Source organism: Scomber scombrus, chromosome 8 (genome assembly GCF_963691925.1).
Source record: "Scomber scombrus chromosome 8, fScoSco1.1, whole genome shotgun sequence".
Classification (NCBI taxonomy): Eukaryota; Metazoa; Chordata; class Actinopteri; order Scombriformes; family Scombridae; genus Scomber; species Scomber scombrus.
This window is the reverse complement of record NC_084977.1, coordinates 30,154,331-30,180,838: the sequence shown is the minus strand read 5'-3', so window position 1 is coordinate 30,180,838 and position 26,508 is coordinate 30,154,331. Positions and strand designations below refer to the sequence as shown.

The window sequence follows — 26,508 nt, the reverse complement described above, 5'->3', positions numbered from 1 at the left end:
AGGTGAGGTCTTGCTAAACCTTCTATACTGGAACGCCCAGTGCAGAAGTTAGTTCTGCTTTTTGAAGCTTCTTAAGCTTTTGGCTACACAAGGACAATGACATTCTTATTGAGAAAAATATTCGTAGTTCATATCCCTTAATATTGAACAGTAATAATTTGGTGGGAGTGTAGCAAACCCATTTTGTTTATGTGCTTGCTGTTTCTCATTTTGTCCACCAGAGGGCAGCTTGCATTGTTTACAGGTTAATCTGGTAAAACAAATATCTGCTTTAGATGAATTTTTGACATGATTTCTTTAGGTATAAATTTCATGATTTATGTTGCTTCTAAGAAAATGTAATTTCATCTGCTTTTATATGTATATTTTGCCCGTTCTGGAGATTATGGTCCCGTTCTTAAATAGTGACATTTTATTTTGAAGACTCCTACTTCCTTCCTGTGTTGTATTGCCGAACAAAACAAAGCCATTTGACTACGGAATGATTGAGCTAAAGGTAAAACATTAAAGTTTAAGGTAAACAAAGGAAAATAAGGTAACAAAGCAGAAACGGCAACTTAATTATATAAACGTCGAAGGCTGAGTGTATTTGGCAACCCCCCGAGGAGGCACAAGGTTGGTGTGTGTTGTGCTTACAGTGATTATGTGATTGTTAGATGATTTGTGTCGAAAACATGCTAACTCTTTTTTCCTGCCTGTTAAGTGAATTGGTGATGTATTGCTTGGTACAATGCTGAGTTGTCTGAGAAAGTACTGTGATCATTAACCAGTTATTATGGACAAAGGTGGAAACCGAAATGTGACTGCTTTGTTAGTTCTCACGTTGGTTTATGGAGCTGGTTTGTGGAACCGCAATAAATGTTAAAACCATCAGTCGAGTCTCTTACCATCTTTCGGAGGGTATGCTACAATGTTTCTTTCTGTGCTAAGTGTGCCATGGCCTATTAATAGCAATATTGTATAGGGTTGGACATGTACTAATATGACATTGACAACTGACCAAGACTGGGCTGGAGGGAAGTTTTCATAGACTATAAAATCTGATTAGTTTGGAGACTCGGACTTAAGTTATAATAGTTGTTGAGAATAAGGGGCATAAAGGTGGTTGGCTCCCACAGAAGAGTCTGTAGTGAGTTGGATGTTGGATGAGAGTAGCATGCCTTCCTCCATGTTTAGTGTGAGGAGGGTCCGTCGGATAGTCGAACTTCGGATTAAGGATGGAGCGAGAGATCGACAGGCAGATCGGTGCGGCGTCCACAGTAATGCGGACTCTGCACAGATCCGTCGTGGTGAAGAGGGAGCTGAGCCGAGAGGCAAAGCTCTCGATTTACCAGTCGATCTTCGTTCCTACCCTCACCTATGGTCATGAGCTTTGGGTAGTGACCAAAAGAACGAGATCACGGGTACAAGCGGCCGAAATGAGCTTCCTCCGTAGGGTGGCTGGGCTCTCCCTTAGAGATAGGGTGAGAAGCTCGGTCATCCGGGAGGAGCTCGGAGTAGACCCGCTGCTCCTCTGCGTCGAGAGGAGACAGATGAGGTGGCTCTGGCATCTAGTTAGGAGGCCTCCCGGACGCCTCCCTGGTGAGGTGTTCAGGGCACGTCCCATCGGTAAGAGACCCCTGGGAAGACCCAGGACACGCTGGAGAGACTATGTCTCTCGGCTGGCCTGGTGAACGCCTCGGGATCCCCCGGGAAGAGCTGGACGAAGTGGCTGGGGAGAGGGAAGTCTGGGGTTTCCCTGCTTAGGCTGCTGCCCCCGCGACCCGAACCCAGATAAAGCGGAAAGAAGATGGATGAATGGATGGATGGATTTATGATGTATGATGAATGTCACTATACTGCCCTCGCAAGGAGAAGTCCAATTCCACTGCTAGACAGTTAGCGAACAGATTATTGCAGTCCTCCAATAACCACAAGGCTTAACTTTTCTTGAAGGTTTATTAAGGAGCCACAATTATTTCTAACTGTAAAACTGTAAAAACACAAAATACAAACATAAATCAATATTTAAGCAGTACTATCACACTATCACACAACACAGTGTACATAACATAAAACATGCTGCATCACAGTGAGCCAGCTACTACTACTACAGCTATGCTAGCAATCAATTAAGCCATTACTTAAAGAAAACATAGATAAAACGAATGCAAAGCAAATATATAATAACTATACCATTGAACAATGCATAAATTAATAATACTTACGGACAAATAGTGTCCAAGGCAACAATTGTAAATTATAACAACAGGAGTAGCAGCAGGCACATGTGCTCTCTGTCTTAGCTTGTTATAAACTAAGGGAAATTCCCTGCTCTGTAACTGTTGCTACTAAAATAACCAAAAGGGGGCACTGTAGTGCATGAAAATATGTTACTACTTAAACCAAAAGGCAGAACAGTCACTGTGACAGAGCTCAGCTAGATAAGCTTAGTCTTTAACGTTTTTCGTTTTCTTTTTAATCCTTTTGATAATATGATAGTGTTTCTGGCAGACGCTGTAGAGCAATGGTCACTAATTCCTTACTCAAGGATACTGCATTATCACTCTTATTGGAAAATATTAGATCAAGTAAGGTGGACCTAGAGTTATCTTTCAGGTTATGTCTAGTGGGTTCCATCACCAACTGAGACAGGTTGAGGTTATACCGCCAACCTCCTTAAGATAATTAGAGATATTACTCAACCAGTCAAGATTAAAATCACCCATCACAATAATTACAATGTTAGAATATTGAGACAATAAATCTGCTAATTTATCTATTGAACTAACATCAGCCATAGGAGTTTCATTCACATTAAATGAATCATTTGGTCCTATATCCACTTTCAATGTAAGAAGCTCAAAATATTTTGGAGCAGTGAAAGCAGTAACAACATTTACAGCAAACCAGGATTTTCAATAAATAAACAACTCCATCATCTCTTCCAATTCTATTCCCCCCTAAATATATTTAAATGGTCTAAAGCTATGGAGGAATCACTGTCAGTCTTCTTCAGCCAAGACTTTGTTAGCACTAAAATGTCAGGACCTGCCTGAGAGACCAGAATTTTCAGATAGTCTAAATCAGTGGTCTCCAACCTTGCTCCTGGAGAGCTACTGCCCTGCATATTTTAGGTATCTCCCCACTCTAACACACCTGATTCAATCAGCTGAAGCTTGCCAACCAGCTTGGTAACGAATTAATTATTAGAATCAGGTGTGTTAGAGTGGTGAACAGTCACAGCTGTATGGTTCAAGTGATCTCACAATATTAGAAAACATTGTTTCAGTCTTGTCTCTAGAAATTTCCATTGAACTAAGTAATAAGTACTGATAGTTCTGCTTTGAGCTCAAGAGTAAGATATTCAAATGATATAAATCCACCCATGTCAATGTCATCACACACAAACTGTGAAGAGAAAATGCCACGCCCACCTGGTATAACGTAGGTAAAATCTGTTGTCAAGTTTACATCATCAAGATCTGAGGATGATACAGTTCGAATCTGAAGTCTCTGGAGTCAAAACTGTAGGAGGAGTGCGTTAAAGTACGAGGCCTGAAAATGGCGGAAAAAATGCACCTGTGATCCAACATGGCCGACTTCCTGTTGGACTTAAGGTATGGGTCCAAGAGGCTTTTTTGTGCGTCTGGGCATGATATATATGAATCCTAAATGTCATTCATGTACGTGCATGTAGACGGCGGGGCTTCAACTTTTAATGTTCTAGGGGGCGCTGTAGAGTCATCTTGGTCTGAAAAGGTTGCGCTTACACCAAAAAATAATATCCGAGAGTCTTGACTAGTACTAGTCTTGTCAGTACATACTAAGTGGGAAAAGGCATTAGGGGGCGCTACTGAGCTGTTGGGGCAAAATGTTGGGCAAATGTGGTATCAGATGAAAGAGCTCATGATTTGAAACCTACGTGGCAGGTTTCACGTTTCTGTGAACATCGTAAAGTCCTCAAAGTGGTGTTCGAAAACGAAAATCGGTGCACGCCACGCAGTGTGGGTGACTTTGTGTTTCGTAAAAAAATTTCCACAAAATTAATTTCCCAATGATCCGATGAGACCTATGACATATAGAAATTTCATTTCAAGACAGTTGAATCACAACTGAAAAAGGACATCGATGCATGTGAGTGTTTCTCCCTCCAGTTAGACGAATCAACTGATGTGGTGGATGTGGCACAATTATGTGTTTTCATCAGAATGATTTTTGAAGACATGCGTGCAAAAGAAGAGCTACTCACGATTATGCCTTTGAAAGGACACACAAGAGGTGAAGATATTTTTAACTCTTTCATGGACTTTGTTAAAAAGAACAATCTGCCCCTCTTCAAGCTCATCTCCATTACAACTGATGGTGCGCCAGCCATGGTAGGCCACACTAATGGGTTCATTGCACTGTGCAAACAGAGTGAATCTTTCCCGGACATCCTTAATTATCATTGTATTATCCATCAGCAAGCATTGTGTGGGAAGATTTTAAACATGAAAGAAGTTATGGATGTTGCTATGAAGATAGTGTTTTTCAGTGAAGGACTTCACATATTTTCATACAGTGTTGGTACTGTAATTGGGGCTATATCTGTTCATTTGTGTAACACAGATGGCTGCAACAGTGAAGACATACCTTGTAAGTAAAGAGAAAGGTTTCCCTTTTTAAAGACACAAAACCACATTCACATGTAGTATCAGTCTAATGTTGGTCACAGTGAAGAACAATAAGTCACTTTGTGTCTTGTACAGTTTCTGTCATGTCTCCTGTTCTGTTTCAGACCCTGGTGATCAGAAGAAAAATGGACGGCAATGTGTCACCTGTGATGATCCATTTTCTACTGTGTGTACCCGGACAGTACAGTGTGTGGGAGTGCAGGACCGCTGCTTTAATATGACTGGTGAGCACTCATGATCATTTAGTCATTTAGTGCCTCCAAATACATTACCTTCAAAGTGTCCATTTCCTGGTGATTACATTTGAAAAAAGCTTTTTAAACATTTGTCTCACAATGATTTTTGATGATGATTTTGTCATCCCCAGTGGAATATAAACATCATGAGATGCCAACATCTTATACCCTTGGATGTATCTCTTCAAACTTCTGTGAAGATACTCGTCGCTTCCCGTACTTAATAACTAGTAATTCCGTTCGCAATGCAAAATTCAATGTGGAATGTGGAGGAAACATAGCCTGGTCTGTCAGACTCAATGTGATGTCTTTGCTGTTGGGACTCTTCACCCTTACCTTCTATTAGAACAAATAGAAACTACCATAATAGCAAAAGTAGCTGTGTAATGTGTAGGCCAAATATATCAATAATTCTTTCATTGAGCTTACATTGCCAGGCCACTGTCAATCAAATGGATGAGATATATTCTTGATGCTAAACTCTTAAATAATATCTATGTGCTTGTGTGAACTTAGATGGATGCTTATCAAGTCAATAAAGAAGTATATACCGTTGCAATCAGAAATATTCAACCCCCTCACCTCCAAAGACATTTTAGTGATGTGTATGAAGGATAATGACAATAAGTGACAAAAAACCTCATTAAATAACAGAAAATATTTATTGATACATATTTGAGTTATTTTGACAACACAAGTTGACTCAACTTTGAAGTTCAAATGAAAAATTTAACTCTCTTAACAAATGTGCATGTGCAGTATTATTCAACCCCCAGCTTCAGTACTTTGTGGAGCATCCTTTTGCTTTTATAACTTCTAACAAACATTTTCGGTGGGTGCTGACAAGCTTCTTACACCTCTCGATCGGTATCTTTGCCCATTCTTCATGAGCAGAAGCCTTCAGCTCAGTGATGTTTGATGGCTTCCGTGCTGCAACTGCCTTCTTTAAATCCCACCAAAGATTTTCAATCAGATTTAAATCTGGTGACTGAGAAGGCCACTCCAGGACATTCCAGGATCCATTTCTCAACATAGCTTTGGTTGACTTGGAGGTGTGCTTGGGATCATTGTCCTGCTGGAAAGTCCAATGATCACCAAGGTTCAATTTGTCAATAGAAGACATCACGTTCCTCCTTAAAATGGCCTGGTATTTCTGGGAATCCATGATTCCAGGTACACGGTCAAGATTGCCAGTTCCTGCTGTAGACAAACAGCCCCACATCATCAATGATCCACCTCCATGCTTGACTGTGGGGATGGTATTCCTGTGGTCATAAGCCTGGCCTTTCGCACGCCAGACATACCGCTGGTCCATATGTCCAAACAGGTCCAGCTTGGTTTCATCAGTCCATAGAACTGTCTCCCAAAACTCTGTAGTCTTATCCAAATTCCTCCTGGATTATTCTAGGCGACTTTTGATGTTCTTTGTGGTCAAGAGTGGAGCGTGTTGGAGTCGGGCCATGAAGTCCTTGTTTATTCAGTGCACGTCTAGGGTGACCACCTGCTAATAAGCCCAAGGAGGGACAAGGGGTATGTTTCTGAGGGACAATGTGGGACACTGCCTGTCGTGGCGGTGGCCCCACCCCACAAGCAGACTCACTGATAGTGGTGTACCCATTTCTAGCACATACAACCTTACACGGTATATTAATAATGCCCTATTCCCCTAAACATGTGTAATTGCTGATGTATGCTCATGAATAGGCCAACCAATGTGTATCTTCTTCTAAATAAAGATTCCTAATATTTTGAACATTCAATGAATTGACAGATGCACTTCCACTTATGATTTACTTTAGCTATGTCATTTTATTTATTTTCCATTGCAATTTATTCACTTTAAATATATTCTAATATGAAATTATAGGATTAACAGGAATTATATCACCATATCATGTCTAAATATACTATATATATATATATATATATATATATATATATATATATATATATATATATATATATCCATAGATTTGGATGTCTCTTTCTGCTGGACCCGTTTTTTGTGAGTCTCCGTCTGTCTGTGTCGTTTCACATCATTTTCCCCTCCATGTCCGATTGAGAAGGACGTCTTGCAAAGGTCACAGAAAGCCCTCTCGGTATCCCCCTCAACACCTTTCAGCCACAAATATTCATTTTGCCAGTCTTTATTGTACCCACACCTTATCTTTTTAGTTGATGGCGGTACCTCAGACATTTTTCGAATTAGGAAAGCGCGCGTCTAAAAGTTCATTTCCAATATACAGGTGCGTGCGCTGTCATGACAACGAAAAAGTTGACAACAACCTAGAACTAGAATCTAGTCAGCAGTTCAACTGTGGGGGGGGGGGGGGGTGACAACAGTAGCGTGCTGAACTGTCAATGTTCGTTTGGCTGCCTGGGGCTCGAGGATATACAGAGGATTTTTTTTTTTTTAGAAAGCATTGATTAATGATTATGCGTGACACGGTCTCAATTTGCGGGATGCATGAATTGGGCTTCAAACGCTGTGCGTGCACGCGCTACGCGGGACGGGTGGTCACCCTATGCACGTCTTATAGTTGCCACTGAAGCACTTGTACCAGCCTTCAACAGGTCATCCTGTAGTTGTTTTGCAGTAACATGGGGGTTTTTCTCAGTTGTCCTGACTAAGTTGCTATGGGCCCTTGATGAAATTTTGGGCTTTCTTCCACAACCAGGCAGGTTTGCAGCTGTTCCAGATGTTTTGAACTTCCTTATGATGTTCCCAATGGTGTCTCTCGGAATGTTAAATGTTTGGGAAATCTTCTTATACCCAAAGCTCTTCAGGTGTGATGAAATAATCTCCTCTCTCAGCTTTATGGAAGCTCCTTTGTCTTTCCCATGATTGCAGCTCACCTTGGATACCTTCATGGGTGGGGTTTATATATGCATCACAGCTGAATCAAATGAAGGATCATTATAGAGTTCCCAAAGGCTTCATTATGTTTCTACTCCACTTTAGGCCATAAAAACTGGCGGAAGGCTTTAAAAACAACAATATTATATAGGGGTTGAATAATTGTGACATGGCTATCTTAACAAAATATACTGTTACACACAAATACTAGATCATTTATTTTCTGTGTTTATTTTATGTATCACTCAACTCATAAAGAAGTCATCCAAAGAAGAATCTGGCTCTTTGACAAAACCTTAATAGATAAATCCTTAAAATCTTTGGGGGGGTTGAATATTTCTGATTGCAACTGTAAATATAGGTGCAAGTGTGATATACATGCACTTGATATCATCACATCTGTATTACTTTTTCCTGGTCACAGGCTTCTACTATAATAACCTAACCACTGTTGAAATAGCCTAAAGAAAAAAAGAAGTTGTACTGCTATTGCAATATTATCAAAAATACAACTTATTGAGCTTTGCTTTTTTGTTTTTAATCATTGTTTAAGAGATACTGCATACTGCATGGTTTAACTCCACCAACCCTTAAACAATATATTCTAACAATTACAGTTAAAATGGCGCCATCTGCTGTCTGTCATGGTGATACCTGCATTATCTCTTTAATCTATGTAAAATGATGTTACATGAGACTTTTCGTTGACTAATAAAAACAAACTTATGTTAGAAGAAAGATTGGAGTTTTGTTTCAATATTAAAAAAGTAAACAATGTTTTTCAAGTCTGTGTTGATGTTTTTATTATTTAACTAAGACCATCATCTTATTTTAACAAAGTGCTTTGAGTCCCAAAACATAACTATAATCATGGCACTATAAAAATATGAATCATGTTGAGTTGGCATGAGTGAGTATTTTCTGAAAAACAATATTAAATAAATATATTTAACAATATATGTATTTAAATATCTGAATAGATTTTGACACTGAACTTTCTGTAACTTGATAGCTCCATAAAAGATGTTTCTTTCTGTGCTAAGTGTGCCATGGCCTATTAATAGCAATATTGTATAGGGTTGGACATGGACTAATATGACATTGACAACTGACCAAGACTGGGCTGGAGGGAAGTTTTCATAGACTATAAAATCTGATTAGTTTGGAGACTCGGACTTAAGTTATAATAGTTGTATAGAATAAGGGGCATAAAGGTGGTTGGCTCCCACAGAAGAGTCTGTAGTGAGTTGGATGTTGGATGAGAGTAGCTTGTCTTCCTCCATGTTTAGTGTGAGGAGGGTCTGTTGCAGTGGCGGCTGGTGACAAAAATGTTTGGGGGGGGGGGGCGCAGTTTGATGGTTGGTGGTCCTAGGGTTAGTGTGAAATAAGCCGTAGCACCACTTCATACCGCAGCAAAAAAATAAAAATAAGAAAGAAAAACTAATCTAAAAATAACACAACACACTATAATGTCCCCTGGTTGGTCCCAGTATAGTATCTCAGACCCACAGAGAGAGGAATAAAAACTTATAACCAGACATGATAAAATGCCCATTTCACTCACATCACCTAAAGATACCAGCAGTTAAAGCAGAGTTACCAATAAGGTAATATGCTTAAAAAGAGACACCACCTATATTTTAGATATTGTGTCTTCAGTCCTGATTTCACTGTAATCTGTTAGTTGTTGCAATACCTAAACATGACAATAGATGGCGCATTAAGCACTATACACTGCTGTGATTAAGCATAATTTATTTAACTTATTTTAATAATGAAATGTACCCCAAATCAACTGTAATAGTCAAAATTACTTCCATCATTTCTTATCCTGCATTTATGCATTTTAGTTTTTTTTACACTTCATAGTTATGTCTTTTATAAAGTATTTTTTAACACTTTACAATATTAATAACAGCAATGCAGCTACTACCTGATCTTTTATATGTCCTGTTGGAGCTGCTGGATGCAGCCACTGACTGAATCTATGTTCCTCTTCTGGAGCTTGGCATAGCAGAGGTCTACATGTGGCCAGATGTGGTGAAACAGCTGCAGGAAGAGCTCAGCAATGCTAAGTCTGCTAAAAACAACTTAGCTCCATGCTATTGTCTCGATGGCTGCAGCTTTCTGTTTGATTTTTTTCAGAGAGATGTTTTAGGTCTCGTTCCCCTGTCGTTGTCCACAACGTTTCGGTGCTGACACTTTGAAACAGCAAACAGATAAAGCAATAAAATGAATAACTCACACTGCATCCAGCTAGCCAGCTCCTCTTGTCAGCAGCAGGAGATACTTTCAGCTTCTCCATCACCTGCTGCTGCTTTATCCTCTTTCTCTCTTCTAGTGAAAGTCTTGTGAAATTATGTTTTTGTAGAGAAATTACAAAATAATCTTCTTTAATTTCCGCGCCTCCACTTTAACGTCATCTCCTGAACCTACCGTCAGCAGGAGTTTGGGTGACAGCAGTTTACGGGAGGGCGTGAATGACAGCCGGAACTGTCCAATCACAGTAGATTAAAAAACATGAAACAACAACAATTCGCTGCCAATAAAAGTGGGCGTGTCCGGGGCGCACTGAGCTGCGCCCCGTGAGAAACGTGACGCAGGCCAATGAGAGAGCAGCCTCAGGTCACATGCTTGTCAAAAGTTTGACGGCTTGCATTGACTTCCATTAGTCCGGCGCCCCACATACAGGAAGTACATATAGAAATTAATAAAATACCATTTGGAATCGATTTATAATGAATGATGACAGGTGCTTAGAGGCTAACAGGACCATCTTGCAAATAAATACTATTTATTTCATAATTATTTAGCATTTTCTAATTCATTTATGTTTAATATGTTTAAGTAGATTTTGGCCAGATATTTGATGGGGGCGGCGCCCCGGCGCCCCAGCGCCCCGCATTGACCGGCCGCCACTGGTCTGTTGGATAGTCGAACCTCGCATTAAGGATGGAGCGAGAGATTGACAGGCGGATCGGTGCGGCGTCCACAGTAATGCGGACTCTGCACAGATCTGTTGTGGTGAAGAGGGAGCTGAGCCGAGAGGCAAAGCTCTCGATTTACCAGTCGATCTTCGTTCCTACCCTCACCTATGGTCATGAGCTTTGGGTAGTGACCGAAAGAACGAGATCGCGGGTACAAGCGGCCGAAATGAGCTTCCTCCGTAGGGTGGCTGGGCTCTCCCTTAGAGATAGGGTGAGAAGCTCGGTCATCTGGGAGGAGCTCGGAGTAGACCCGCTGCTCCTCCGCGTCGAGAGGAGCCAGATGAGGTGGCTCGGGCATCTAGTTAGGAGGCCTCACGGACGCCTCCCTGGTGAGGTGTTCAGGGCACGTCCCATCGGTAAGAGACCCCGGGGAAGACTCAGGACACGCTGGAGAGACTATGTCTCTCAGCTGGCCTGGGAACGCCTCGGGATCCCCCGGGAAGAGCTGGACGAAGTGGCTGGGGAGAGGGAAGTCTGGGCTTCCCTGCTTAGGCTGCTGACCCCGCGACCCGACCCCGGATAAAGCGGCAAGAAGATGGATGGATGGATGGATGGATGGATTTATGATGTATGATGAATGTCACACACCAACATCAACCATAGGAGTTTCATTCACATTAAATTAATCATTTGGTCCTATGTCTACTTTCAATGTAAGAAGCTCAAAAAATATTTTGGAGCAGTGAAAGCAATAAAAACATTTACAGCGAACCACGATTTTCAATAAATAAACAACTCCATCATCTCTTCCAATTCTATTCCCCCCTAAATATATTTAAATGGTCTAAAGCTATGGAGGAATCACTGTCTTCTTCAGCCAAGACTTTGTTAGCACTAAAATGTCAGGACCTGCCTGAGAGACCAGAATTTTCAGATAGTCTAAATCAGTGGTCTCCAACCTTGCTCCTGGAGAGCTACTGCCCTGCATATTTTAGGTATCTCGCTACTCTAACACACCTGATTCTAATATTGACCCCGTTATCAATCAGCTGAAGCTTGCCAACTAGCTTGGTAACAGGTTAATTACTAGAATCAGGTGTGTTAGAGTGGTGAGCAGTCACAGCTGTATGGTTCAAGTGATCTCATAATATTAGAAAACATTGTTTCAGTCTTGTCTCTAGAAATTTCCTTTGAACCAAGTAATATGTACTGATAGTTCTGCTTTGAGCTCAAGATTAAGATATTCAAATGATGTAAATCCACCCAGGTCAATGTCATCACACACAAACTGTGAAGAGAAAATGGCTGCACTCCCTCCTCCTCTCCTGTTTTGTCTGACTGGTTTATAGAAATGAGAGTCTGGAGGACAAGCCTCTATAAGTGTTGCTCCACCAGTAGTGCTGTTTAGCCAGGTCTCAACTAAAACAACACATTATTTAGAGTTATCAGATCATTAACCAAGAAGGATTTATTGGCCAATAATCTCACATTTAAAATAGATTTCAGCTCTTGGGACTCTGTGAAAGGAAAAGAGACTGGTTGTAGCTGAACATTGATGCTTGAGCTCAATGAGAGATTTTTTCTCAGCATAGCTTTCTGACAGACTGAACAAGCTAACACGGAAACATGCAATCTGTGGTTATGCTGTGACAGTTGTGTGTGAAACAAGAAGTCTTTCAAAGTTGTTCTCATTGCAGATTGTAAACCACAGCCCAGCTACAAGGGTGCAGGTAGCCAACCTGTGTGAGACCCTGAGGCCAAACATACACACATATGTCTTATGTTGGTTTGGTGTCTGAACATCTTTCTCTGTACTTATTCAAGCTGACTGATTTTATACGACCTGCTGCTAAACATTGTGCAGCCATTATTCATATGAACATTACTGATTATGCCTCTCCTTGGTAACATTTTTAACCTGCAGACATGTCATTTCGAGTTACACTTTTGAGTGCCAACGCTGTAAAATAGTGTGAGTGATCCAACTTGCTTAAATGCAGCTTTTCCCAGCGTCAACATGAATTATTCAAGCTCCAACTTAAACACATGCAACAAATCATGCTGGAGGGGAACCTGCTTTTTGAGCAACACATTGTGTTCAGGAACTTGTATGTGTGACCAGAAACACTAATAATATATTGTGGTTATCATGTAGCCAAGTGAAACTGTGTCATTGGGCTTTGAAAAAACAGTGAAGAGGTTGACACATGACTGGTTGAGGTGTCAGTGGGTGTAAAATGTACATTGAGTTGCCATTGTGTATGAAATGCACTATATAAATAAAGCTGCCTTGACTTGCCTTGCTCTTCAGTGTTGGCAGATTTCAGGAAATGTAACAGAGTTACGTCCATGTAAATCCACTGAGCTGTGTGCAACTTCTGCCCAACAAGGTATCTGTAAAAAGTAGAAATATAAATATGATTGTTCCTTAATGTCATTCACTTATTCAGTTTTAAATGGGAATTCTGTGTTTCATTTTACAGAAAATATGGATCGGTGTGCGACTCAGTCCACCAATTTGCTGGTGGTTTTGCTGTGTCAGACAGCAAATCTTTGTCAGCTGTCTGACAAAGATCCTGTGAAACTGGGATGTAATCATGGATCACAAGCTAAAGAGATATGTTTCTGCATTCAGACCAGCCATAGTAAAGCATATTAAGATTCAACAAGTTCACACTGTGTTTGGTCCCACAGTGTATTGGTGACAGTGTGTCAGACCTCCTAAAAATGAGAAGAGGAAGTTGAAAGTGTGAAGACTGTTCATTGAGATACTGTACATGTTTGCAGTCATATCACTCTTCTTAGAAAACACACACAGAGACATGCTAGTTCATCTGAATTCAACCACCGTGCTTCACCGTCTGTCCTTCTTCGTCTTCAGCACGAGATCGACACATATGAAACAAAACATATTTGTCTCAGGGCTTTCCACAATCGCCGGCTGCCGGCCATATAGCCGACTACACAATTAGGTCCAGCCGGCTACTTTAATGACTATTATTTTTTATAACCTTTAATATTATTTTTCGATTTTAATACAATTAAATGTTTTTCTAACAGACTGAACATAATGTCAAACTGAACCGCACTCATTAAAGTTGTGATTCGCTCTGCTTGTACTGATAATAACCACAAATTACTCTGATCAACGCCGACTTCATTGCTCACAAGTGAGAGAAACTCAGGCAAGGTGTCAGTTCTGGTCCTGTTGGATCTCAGTGCTGCATTTGACACTGTGGAACAGTGAACAGGTTGGAAACTTGGGCAGGACTCAGCGGAACAGTCCTAGAATGGTTCAGGTCCTACTTGGAGGAGCGGAGTTATTTTGTGACCATTGGAGGTTATGAATCCGATCGAGTGGCTATGACATGTGGAGTTTCTCAGGGGTCAGTTCTTGGACCCCTTCTGTTCAGTCTATATATGCTGCCTTTGGGTCAAATTCTGCAGAACTCTAATGTAGACTATCACAGTTATGCAGATGACACGCAGATATACCTAGCACTGTCCCCAGATGACTACAGTCCAATACAGTCATTGTGTCACTGTTTAGAGCAAGTAACAAATTGGATGAACCAAAATTTCCTTCAATTAAATCAGGACAAAACTGAGGTCATTGCTTTTGGCAACAAAGAGAAGAGGATTGCTGTCAGTAAACATCTCGAGTCACTCTCTCTAAAAACTAGCGACCAAGTCCGAAACCTTGGCGTGCTGATAGACTCAGATCTGACCTTCAGCAGTCATATCAAATCAATCACCAAAACAGCCTTCTATCAGCTTAAGAACATATCCAGAGTGAAGGGTTTTATGTCTCAAACAGACCAGGAGAAGTTGATTCATGCTTTCATCTCCAGTAGACTCGACTACTGTAACGGTCTTCTGACTGGACTCCCACAAAAAAGCATTAAACAACTGCAGCTCATTCAGAACGCTGCAGCTCGAGTTTTAACCAGAACAAAGAGATCAGAGCACATTACTCCAGTTCTAAAGTCTTTACACTGGCTCCCAGTCAGCTACAGAATAGATTTTAAAGTTCTGCTACTGGTCTACAAATCACTGAATGGTTTAGGTCCAGAATACATGAATGACATGTTAGTACAATATAAACCCAGTAGAGCTCTGAGATCTACTGACTCAGGTCAGATAGTGGAGCCCAGAGTTCAGACTAAACATGGTGAAGCAGCTTTTAGCATTTATGCTGCACACAACTGGAACAAACTACCAGCAGAACTGAAATCAGCCCCAACTGTGAATATTTTTAAATCCAGGTTAAAAACACTTCTCTTCTCCTGTGCTTATGATTGAGTTCTTTCAAAGCACTTTAAATTATAATCTTTCATTTGCACTCTATGTCCTTTTAATGATTTTAAAGCAAATCATTATTTTATGCTGCACTCTTATTTTTAATGCTCTATTATAGTATTTTATTTCTCTCTCTTTCTATGTTTCTGTACTTTGTTTTTATTATAAGTGTGTGTGTGTGTGTGTGTGTGGGGGGGGGGTATGTGTTTACTATGATTGGGTTTTATTTTTATTTCTCAAATTCCATGTTTTTTTTCAATTTTTTCTGTTAAATGTTTGTTTTATGTAAAGCACATTGAGTTGCCACTGTGTATGAAATGCGCTATATAAATAAAACTGCCTTGCCTTGCCTTGTTGAACTTGACTCCTCAGCTGTCTTTCCTTGTTTGTGAGTTTTAAATGGATTATGTGAAGACAGCATAGAACAATGCTTGAGGATCTAAAGAAAGGCTGAGACTATCTATTATTTATTTTATAATTTATGTTGGAAATGTCTTTCACTTCAGAGTATTTTTATTTGTATATATATATTTTAAGTTTTTACTACCAAGTTTCAATAAATGAAAATAAATATGAATATGGTGTTATTATTATTCATGGCTATGGCGTAACCTAATGTAACCCTAACCACCAACAGCTGCCCTGTTTGTCTTCAGATCCTGTATAATTATGTAAATGTAGTTTTTTAGGATGGTTGTTTTGCTGAATGATGAAAAGCATTCAAATGGGTTTTGATGCATTTGCTGAATGTGAGCACACAGAATGCTCCTGTATACTTCTGCATTCATTCGGTTTGTTCTGTCAGCAGTGAAATCAGCTTTGAATGCCAGTGTAACAGTTTCACTGGTAGCCATACATGCCCAAGCTGTAACAAAAGTATCACCATGTTTGACAGATGAGGTGGTATGCTTAGGTTCATGAGCTGTTCCTTTCTTTCTTCCCATTTTACTCAGACAACTGACAGACAACTCCAAATGTTCAACTGTCCAAATACTTAATATCTGTACTGTATTTGTACTGTGGAATTCATCAAGAGAAGTATCTAAAGAGTAGGTTGATATCAGGCTGAAAAACAGTGTTTCTGTCTGGCTAGATAAAAGCTTCAGTCTGTATTTGTGGAGGAAACAAACCTCTCTGAAAGCTTCCTTTTTACTTGCAGACAAGTCATTTCAAGATATACTTTTGAGTGCCAAAGATACATACTAGTTGTGAGTGATCCAACTTGCTTAAATGCAGCTTTTCCCAGCGTCAACATGAACTATTCAAGCTCAAACTTCCACATGCAACAAATCATGCTGGATGAGAACCTCCTTTTTTAGCAACATGTTGAGTTCAGGAAGTTGAGTGTGTGATCAAAAACTGTGATAAGCAGTGACGTGGTTGACACATGACTGGTTGAGGTATAAGTAGATGTAAAAGTGAAGACAACTAACAGACATTTCTTTTCCGACAATTTTCGGTGTAGAGTAACGATTATCTTTGAGATATTTAACAAGAAATTCAACACATTTTTATAAATAATTTTCCTGTTGACAAACTGGGAGTGTTAAAATTTGACTGGGTGAGTTTTATTAAAATAATTGTGCAATTCTATTGATAAGACATTTAAGGCGGATTTTAATTTTGTTGGACTGATGGCATTGATGGTTTCATTATCATAATAATTATGATAGTTATTTAATAATATTTTAGTTGCATTTGATTTTATTCAACTTAACTGCTGATGTCAATCATGTCGTCTCATTTCTGTTCTGAGGTGTAGGTGTTATCGGTATCAGACGCTCACTTCTGAATGTCAACCATATTTTATCCTCCAATATTTATTTTAACTTTTTATAGAAGCTTTGTTGACATATATGCTGTGCTAATTTAAAGTATCTTAACATTGTGAATCAATCTGGACATATTTTACCATTCAGTAGCTCTGGATTACAAAATCTAACCAGTTGTCTTGTTGAGTTTTTTTTGGTGCAGTGTGTTTGTACTGTTTATTGCAGCTGTACAACAAGAAGGTTGATGCTTTTGATGCTTTGAAAGTGAACAAAAATACCCTTGATATTCAAGTGTGTCCAGTCTCTTCCTCTTTTTAAACACATGTTCACTGTATAAAGTGTTTCCTATAATCTGCAGATTTCCTCACCATGATGAAGCTGATCCTGTCTCTCACTCTCATCTGGACTCTCTCCAGCACAGGTAACCTCACTCACTCTTAAAACAGCATTTCTGCAGGTACCTGTCATGTCAGGTAGTTCATCGTTCTCCTCACTTTTTACCTCTGCTGTTAGTATGCCAGCTGCTGACTTTTGTTAAAGTTCAGGTTCATCATCATCATTTAATTTGTGTTTGTATCACCCTGATTTATTTCATAACTTGCAGCTGAAGCTCTTCAGTGTTGGGATAATTTTCGGGTTTTACATCCATGTAAATCTACTGAGCTGTGTGCAACTCTTGCCTCACAAGGTATCTATAAAAAGCATAAAAGTAAATTTGATTGTTCTTTAAGGTCATTCACATATTCAATTTTAAATGGGATTTCTCTGTTACAGTGTTTGGTCTGTGTTTCATTTTACAGATAATACGCATAGGTACGGCACTCAGTCCAACTACAGGATGTGTTTTCCATCCTCCCTTTTCAGTGAAGGAAAGCACACATTTTCATACAGTATTGGTACTGTAGCCATGACTGCATCTGTTCATTTGTGTAACACAGATGGCTGCAACAGTGAAGACATACCTCGTAAGTAAAGAGAAATGTTTCTCTTCATAAAGACACTAAATCACATTCTCATGTAGTATCAGTCTAATGTTGGTCACAGTGAAGAACAATAAGTCACTTTGTGTCTTGTACAGTTTCTGTCATGTCTCCTGTTCTGTTTCAGACCCTGGTGATCAGAAGAAAAATGGACGGCAATGTATCACCTGTGATCCAAGTTCTTCTGTGTGTAACCAGACAGTACAGTGTGTGGGAGTGGAGGACCGCTGCTTTAATATGACTGGTGAGCCCTCATGATCATTTAGTCATTTAGTGCCTCCAAATGCATTACACCAAATACATTACCTTCAAAGTGTCCATTTCCTGGTGATTACATTTGAAAAAAGCTTTTTAAGCATTTGTCTCACAATGATTTTTGATGATGATTTTGTCATCCACAGTGGAAGATGAACATCATGAGATGCCAACATCTTATATCCTTGGATGTATCTCTTCAACCTTCTGTGAAGATACTCGTCTATTCCCGTACTTAATAACTGGTAATTCCGTTCACAATGCAAAAATAAATTTGGTATGTAGAGGAGACTCAGCTTGGTCTGTCAGACTCAATGTGATGTCTTTGCTGTTGGGACTCTTCACCCTTACCTTCTATTAGAGCAAATAGAAACTACCATAATCGCAAAAGTAGCTGTGTAATGTGTAGGCCAAATATATCAATCATTTTTTCATTGAGCTTACATTGCCAGGCCACTGTAAATCAAATGGATGAGATAGATTCTTGATGCTTAACTATTAAATAATATCTATGTGCTTGTGTGAACTTAGATGGATGCTTATCAAGTCAATAAAGAAGTATATAAATATAGGTGCAAGTTTGATATACATGCACTTGATATCATCACATCTGCATTACTTTTTCCTGGTCACAGGCTTCTACTACAATGACCTTACCACCGTTGAAATGGCCAAAAAAAAAAAAGAAGTTGTACTGCTATTGCAATATTATCAAAAATACAACTTATTGAGCTTTGCTTTTTTGTTTTTGTTTATAATCATTGTTTAAGAGAGACTGCATACTGCATGGTATAACTCTACCAACCCATGGACAATTTAACAATTACAGTTAAAATGGCGCCATCTGCTGTCTGTCATGGTGATACCTGCATTATCTCTTTAATCTATGTAAAATGATGTTACATGAGACTTTTCGTTGACTAATAAAGACAAACTTATGTTAGAAGAAAGATTAAAGTTTTGTTTCAATATTAAAAAAGTAAACAATGTTTTTTCAAGTATGTGTTGATGTTTTTATTATTTAACTAAGACCATCATATTATTTTAACAATGTGCTAACTATAAATATGGCACTATAAAAATATAAATCATGTTAAGTTGGCATGAGTGAGTATTTTCTGAAAAACAATATTAAATAAATATATTTAACAATATATGTATTTAAAAATATGAATAGATTTTGACACTGAACTTTCTGTAACTTGATAGCTCCATAAAAGATGTTTCTTTCTGTGCTAAGTGTGCCATGGCCTATTAATAGCAATATTGTATAGGGTTGGACATGGACTAATATGACATTGACAACTGACCAAGACTGGGCTGTAGGGAAGTTTTCATAGACTATAAAATCTGATTAGTTTGGAGACTCGGACTTAAGTTATAATAGTTGTTGAGAATAAGGGGCATAAAGGTGGTTGGCTCCCACAGAAGAGTCTGTAGTGAGTTGGATGTTGGATGAGAGTAGCTTGCCTTCCTCCAAGTTTAGTGTGAGGAGGGTCCGTTGGATAGTCGAACCTCGGATTAAGGATGGAGCGAGAGATCGACAGGCGGATCGGTGCGGCGTCCACAGTAATGCGGACTCTGCACAGATCCGTCGTGGTGAAGAGGGGCCTCCCGGACGCCTCCCTGGTGAGGTGTTCAGGGCACGTCTCATCGGTAAGAGACCCCGGGGAAGACTCAGGACACGCTGGAGAGACTATGTCTCTCGACTTGCCTGGTGAACGCCTCGGGATCCCCCGGGAAGAGCTGGACGAAGTGGCTGGGGAGAGGGAAGTCTGGGCTTCCCTGCTTAGGCTGCTGACCCCGCGACCCGACCCCGGATAAAGCGGCAAGAAGATGGATGGATGGATTTATGATGTATGGTGAATGTCACACACCAACATCAACCATAGGAGTTTCATTCACATTAAATGAATCATTTGGTCCTTTGTCTACTTTCAATGTAAGAAGTTCAAAATATTTTGGAGCAGTGAAAGCAATAACAACATTTACAGCAAACCACGATTTTCAATAAATAAACAACTCCATCATCTCTTCCAATTCTATTCCCCCTTAAATATATTTAAATGGTCTAAAGCTATGGAGGAATCACTGTCAGTCTTCTTCAGCCAAGACTTTGTTAGCACTAAAATGTGAGGACCTGCCTGAGTGACCAGAATTTTCAGATAGTCTAAATCAGTGGTCTCCAACCTTGCTACTGCCCTGCATATTTTAGGTATCTCCCCACTCTAACACACCTGATTCTAATATTGACCCCGTTATCAATCAGCTGAAGCTTGCCAACTAGCTTGGTAACAGGTTAATTATTAGAATCAGGTGTGTTAGAGTGCTGAGCAGTCACAGCTGTATGGTTCAAGTGATCTCATAATATTAGAAAACACTGTTTCAGTCTTGTCTCTAGAAATTTCCTTTGAACCAAGTAATATGTACTGATAGTTCTGCTTTGAGCTCAAGATTAAGATATTCAAATGATGTAAATCCACCCAGGTCAATGTCATCACACACAAACTGTGAAGAGAAAATGGCTGCACTCCCTCCTCCTCTCCTGTTTTGTCTGACTGGTTTATAGAAATTAGAGTCTGGAGGACAAGCCTCTATAAGTGTTGCTCCACCAGTAGTGCTGTTTAGCCAGGTCTCAACTAAAACAACAAATTATTTAGAGTTATCAGATCATTAACCAAGAAGGATTTATTCGCCAATAATCTCACATTTAAAAGAGCTTATTTCAGCTCTTGGGACTCTGTGAAAGGAAAAGACTGGTTGTAGCTAAACATTGATGCTTCAGCTCAATGAGAGATTTTCTCAGCATAGCTTTCTGACAGACTGAACAAGCTAACACGGAAACATGCAAGCTGTGGTTATGCTGTGACAGTTGTGTGTGAAACAAGAAGTCTTTCAAAGTTGTTCTCATTGCAGATTGTAAACCACAGCCCAGCTACAAGGGTGCAGGTAGCCAACCTGCGTGAGACCCTGAGGCCAAACATACACACATATGTCTTATGTTGGTTTGGTGTCTGAACATCTTTCTCTGTACTTGTAATTGAAGCTGACTGATTTTATACGACCTGCTGCTAAACATTGTGCAGCCATTATTCATATGAACATTACTGATTATGCCTCTTCTTGGTAACATTTTTAACCTGCAGACATGTCATTTCGAGTTACACTTTTGAGTGCCAAAGCTGTAAACTAGTTGTGAGTGATCCAACTTGCTTAAATGCAGCTTTTTACCAGCGTCAACATGTTGTTTTCAGGAACTTTTGTGTGTGACCAGAAACACTAATAATATATTGTGTTTATCACACCACAAGCTCTTCAGTGTTGGCGAGGTCTAGAAGGTGACACATGGGGAAACGACTCATTTCCATACAACTTACTTCAATGTAACCCTGCTGAGCTGTGTGCAACTGTTGCCTCACAAGGTATCTGTAAAAATATAAAATACAACTTATTAAGCATTGCATTTTATTTTTGTTTGTAACCATCATTTGTCTACTTTAAAGGATACAGCATGGTTTAGCTCCACCACCCCTTAAACAGTGTATTCTAACAGTTAATGGTGAAATAAGACAAACAAAATCATCAATGAGTGGAGACTATTACATCAGAACTGCTCAACAAAATTTGCTGTAACTGTTTTTCAACTGCAGCAGCAAACGCTACAAATGTTAGAGTACATTAGTTTTAATAAGTTTGAAATTAATTTTTAAAAATGGTTGAAAGACAGACAGTTTTACAATCATTAAGGTCTGATAATGCCTCTTTTAACGTATACATAGTGATGTGTCCTATAGGTGTATTTATCATGTGGAATTATCACTTTTATATGGTTAAATATGCATGTATGTCAACCAGAGACAACTGCCCAGCAGATGGCGCCATTTTAACTCTATCAACGGTGAACCATTTTCAAGAAAGGGCTTCACAGAGCTTCATTTCCTCCACAAATACAGACTGGAAACTTTTATCTAGTTAGACAGACACACTGCTTTTCAGAATGGTATCATTAACCTACTCTTTAAGTACATCTCTTGCAAAAATCCAGTCAAAATATATGAAAATTGCATAAATATATGGTCAAAATACACCAAAAAGACAGTTGGACATTTGGAGTTGTCTTTCAATATGAGGAGTAAAGAGGTGACCATGCAAGTGAAGAAAATAATAATAATGAGGCTAGGAGAAAAGCAGATATAAAAGGTAACTGGTTAACCAAAGTCAATAGTTAGGCTGTTTTTTTTAAAGCAGGTGTGCACAGGAACGCTGGAAACCAGCTGGTACACTGAGGAGCACATTTTGTGTGGATGACATTAAATAAATTGCATGGTGAAGAAAAATCCCTTTATGACTGCACAGTGAGTTCACAATGCTCTTCAGGATGCAGGCAGACATGTTTCTTTCACCACATTCACCACAAGGCGCTAACCCCTCAGACTCAGAAACAGGAAGCCAGGTTTCAGCCAGCAAAAGCTGAACAAAGTTGTCCAGATAGCATGTATTTGGATAGTTTAACATTTGGAGTTAGTTATGAGGGGTAAAGAGGTGACTGATGCAGGGAAAAAAATCATCAATAAATGCCAGTGTAACAGTTTCACTGGCAGCCATACATGCCCAAGCTGTAACAAAAGTATCACCATGTTTGACAGATGAGGTGGTATGATTATGTTCATGAGCTGTTCCTTTCTTTCTTCCCATTTTACTCAGACAACTGAAAGACAACTCCAAATGTTCAACTGTCCAAATACTTAATATCTGTACTGTATTTGTACTGTGGAATTCATCAAGAGAAGTATCTAAAGAGTAGGTTGATATCAGGCTGAAAAACAGTGTTTCTGTCTGGCTAGATAATTTGTGGAGGAAACAAACCTCTCTGAAAGCTTCCTTTTTACTTGCAGACAGGTCATTTCAAGATATACTTTTGTTTGCCAAAGATGCATAATAGTTGTGAGTGATCCAACTTGCTTAAATGCAGCTTTCCCCAGCGTCAACATGAACTATTCAAGCTCCAACTTCCACATGCAACAAATCATGCTGGATGAGAACCTCCTTTTTGAGCAACATGTTGAGTTCAGGAAGTTGAGTGTGTGATCAAAAACTGTGATAAGCAGTGACGTGGTTGACACATGACTGGTTGAGATATGAGTAGGTGTAAAAGTGAAGACAACTAACAGACATTTCTTTTTCGACAATTTTCAGTGTAGAGTAACGATTATCTTTGAGATATTTAACAAGAAATTCCACACATTTTTATAAATGTTCTTTTTTCTGTTGACAAACTGGGAGTGTTAAAATTTGACTGGGTGAGTTTTATTAAAATAATTGTGCAATTCTATTGATATGACATTTAAGGCAGATTTTAATTTTGTTGGACTGATGGCATTGATGGTTTCATTATCATAATAATTATGATAGTTATTTAATAATATTTTAGTTGCATTTGATTTTATTCAACTTAACTGCTGATGTCAATCATGTTGTCTCATTTCTGTTCTGAGGTGTAGATGCTCACTTCTGAATGTCCACCATGTTTTATGATCCATTTATTTAAACTTTTTATCGAAGCTTTGTTTACATATTTTTTCCTAACTGTGCCAACTTAAAGTAGCTTAAAATTGTGAAGCAATTTGGAAATATTTTACCATTCACTAGCTCTGGATTACAAAATCTAACCAGTTGAGTTTTTGTTAATTTAATTTTGTACAGTGTGTTTGTACTGTATATTACAGCTGTATGGTTCAAGTGATCTCACAATATTAGAAAACATTGTTTCAGTCTTGTCTCTAGAAATTTCCTTTGAACTAAGTAATAAGTACTGATAGTTCTGCTTTGAGCTCAAGAGTAAGTTATTCAAATGATGTAAATCCACCCAGGTCAATGTCATCACACACAAACTGTGAAGAGAAAATGGCTGCATTCACTCCTCCTCTCCTGTTTTGTCTGACTGGTTTATAGAAATTAGAGTCTGGAGGACAAGCCTCTATAAGTGTTGCTCCACCAGTAGTGCTGTTTAGCCAGGTCTCAACTAAAACAACAAATTATTTAGAGTTATCAGATCATTAACCAAGAAGGATTTATTGGCCAATAATCTCACATTTAAAATAGATTTCAGCTCTTGGGACTCTGTGAAAGGAAAAGAGACTGGTTGTAGCTGAACATTGATGCTTGAGCTCAATGAGAGATTTTTTCTCAGCATAGCTTTCTGACAGACTGAACGAGCTAACACGGAAACATGCAATCTGTGGTTATGCTGTGACAGTTGTGTGTGAAACAAGAAGTCTTTCAAAGTTGTTCTCATTGCAGATTGTAAACCACAGCCCAGCTACAAGGGTGCAGGTAGCCAACCTGTGTGAGACCCTGAGGCCAAACATACACACATATGTCTTATGTTGGTTTGGTGTCTGAACATCTTTCTCTGTACTTGTAATTGAAGCTGACTGATTTTATACGACCTGCTGCTAAACATTGTGCAGCCATTATTCATATGAACATTACTGATTATGCTTCTTCTTGGTAACATCTTTAACCTGCAGACATGTCATTTCGAGTTACACTTTTGAGTGCCAACGCTGTAAACTAGTAGTGAGTGATCCAACTTGCTTAAATGCACTCTGTGACTTTGTGATAAAAAACATTTCCTTAAACCCTCTAAGACCCAGCGTAAATGTTGTAATCCAACGTTGGGTCTTTGGGATAGTCAAAACAGCCCTGTTGTAACTCAGTCCACTAAAAGGAAAATAACACCACATCAACATTAATGACAGCTGTCGTAACCCCCACTACAGAGGTGTGGCTGTAGTGTAATGAGATGCAAATGAGCACCATTGTGCTGCCCAGCCAGGAGAGAGAGGTGAGAACTTCAAAACTTTAACAGGCTTTTTCTCCTTACAACGATTTTAAAGTCACCACATTCAAATGGCCACAACGTCTTCAAATAAGATCAGATTTTCATGTGTTACACATCGTTGGAAAGCTTAAAATCTACACTTTCAGAATCTGTGAATAACTCAAAATGCCCCCAGGACGACTTGTGTCTCCAGTTTCCGTGACTGGTCACATATGTCTTATGTTGGTTTGGTGTCTGAACATCTTTCTCTGTACTTATTGAAGCTGACTGATTTTATACGACCTGCTGCTAAACATTGTGCAGCCATTATTCATATGAACATTACTTATTATGCCTCTTCTTGGTAACATTTTTAACCTGCAGACATGTCATTTCGAGTTACACTTTTGAGTGCCAACGCTGTAAACTAGTTGTGAGTGATCCAATTTGCTTAAATGCAGCTTTTCCCAGCGTCAACATGAATTATTCAAGCTCCAACTTAAACACATGCAACAAATCATGCTGGAGGGGAACCTGCTTTTTGAGCAACACATTGTGTTCAGGAACTTGTGTGTGTGACCAGAAACACTAATAATATATTGTGGTTATCATGTAGCCAAGTGAAACTGTGTCATTGGGCTTTGAAAAAACAGTGAAGAGGTTGACACATGACTGGTTGAGGTGTCAGTGGGTGTAAAATGTAAATTGAGTTGCCATTGTGTATGAAATGCACTATATAATAATATACATGACCAGAAAAGATGTTGAAAATCTTCTGGAGGCTGTTTACAGAATGAGCAGAGTTCATTAATGTCTTTTTTATATCTTTGCATAAATAAATTGGAGGGATAGATACGATGGATTAGTTTAAGGGATACTTCTTTGATTTTATTTGTGATAAAATATTTGTAGGGGAGGGACCATATGTTTTTCCAGATCAGGTTTGTGAATAAATTATTCCAGTATGAGACAACATTGAGGGTACTGATGTTTTTCTTTTTGAAATAATGCTCGTACAGTACGGTGCTATTCGCTTCCAAGCAGCAGTCCACAAACCAATGGGTGACGTCACGGATGTTACGTCCATTTTATATGCAGTCTATGGTTAAAACAAGATGATGGTCTTAGTTAAATAATAAAAACATCAACACAGACTTGAAAAACATTGTTTACTTTTTTTAATATTGAAACAAAACTCCAATCTTTCCTCTAACATAAGTTTGTCTTTATTAGTCAACGAAAAGTCTCATGTAACATCATTTTACATGGATTACACAGATAATGCAGGTATCACCATGACAGACAGCAGATGGCGCCATTTTAACTGTAATTGTTAAATTGTCCAAGGGTTGGTGGAGTTATACCATGCAGTATGCAGACTCTCTTAAACAATGATTATAAACAAAAACAAAAAAAGCAAAGCTCAATAAGTTGTATTTTTGATAATATTGCAATAGCAGTACAACTTGTTTTTTTCTTTAGGCCATTTCAACAGTGGTTAGGTTATTATAGTAGAAGCCTGTGACCAGGAAAAAGTTATAATAGTTGTTGAGAATAAAGCGTATAAAGGTGGTTGGCTCCCACAGAAGAGTCTGTAGTGAGTTGGATGTTGGATGAGAGCAGCTTGGCTTCATGTATGTTTAAATGGATCCAATCCCTATTAAACAGCTCATGTCTTTCATAAATCAGCACGAAGGTGTCAGT

The 26,508-nt window shown here is 39.1% G+C and overlaps 1 protein-coding gene and 1 long non-coding RNA gene across 2 annotated transcripts in view; both read left to right on the top strand.

Annotated features, from left to right (window-relative positions):
* Nucleotides 1-26,508, top strand: part of LOC133985264 (uncharacterized) — a 43,425-nt gene that overhangs the window by 11,561 nt on the left and 5,356 nt on the right. The gene's annotated exons all lie outside the window — the stretch shown is intronic.
* On the top strand, nt 479-17,376 carry LOC133984399 (uncharacterized). The gene is made up of 3 exons (XR_009925410.1): nt 479-615; nt 17,105-17,167; nt 17,351-17,376. It is a non-coding gene; the product is annotated as an uncharacterized LOC133984399 (long non-coding RNA).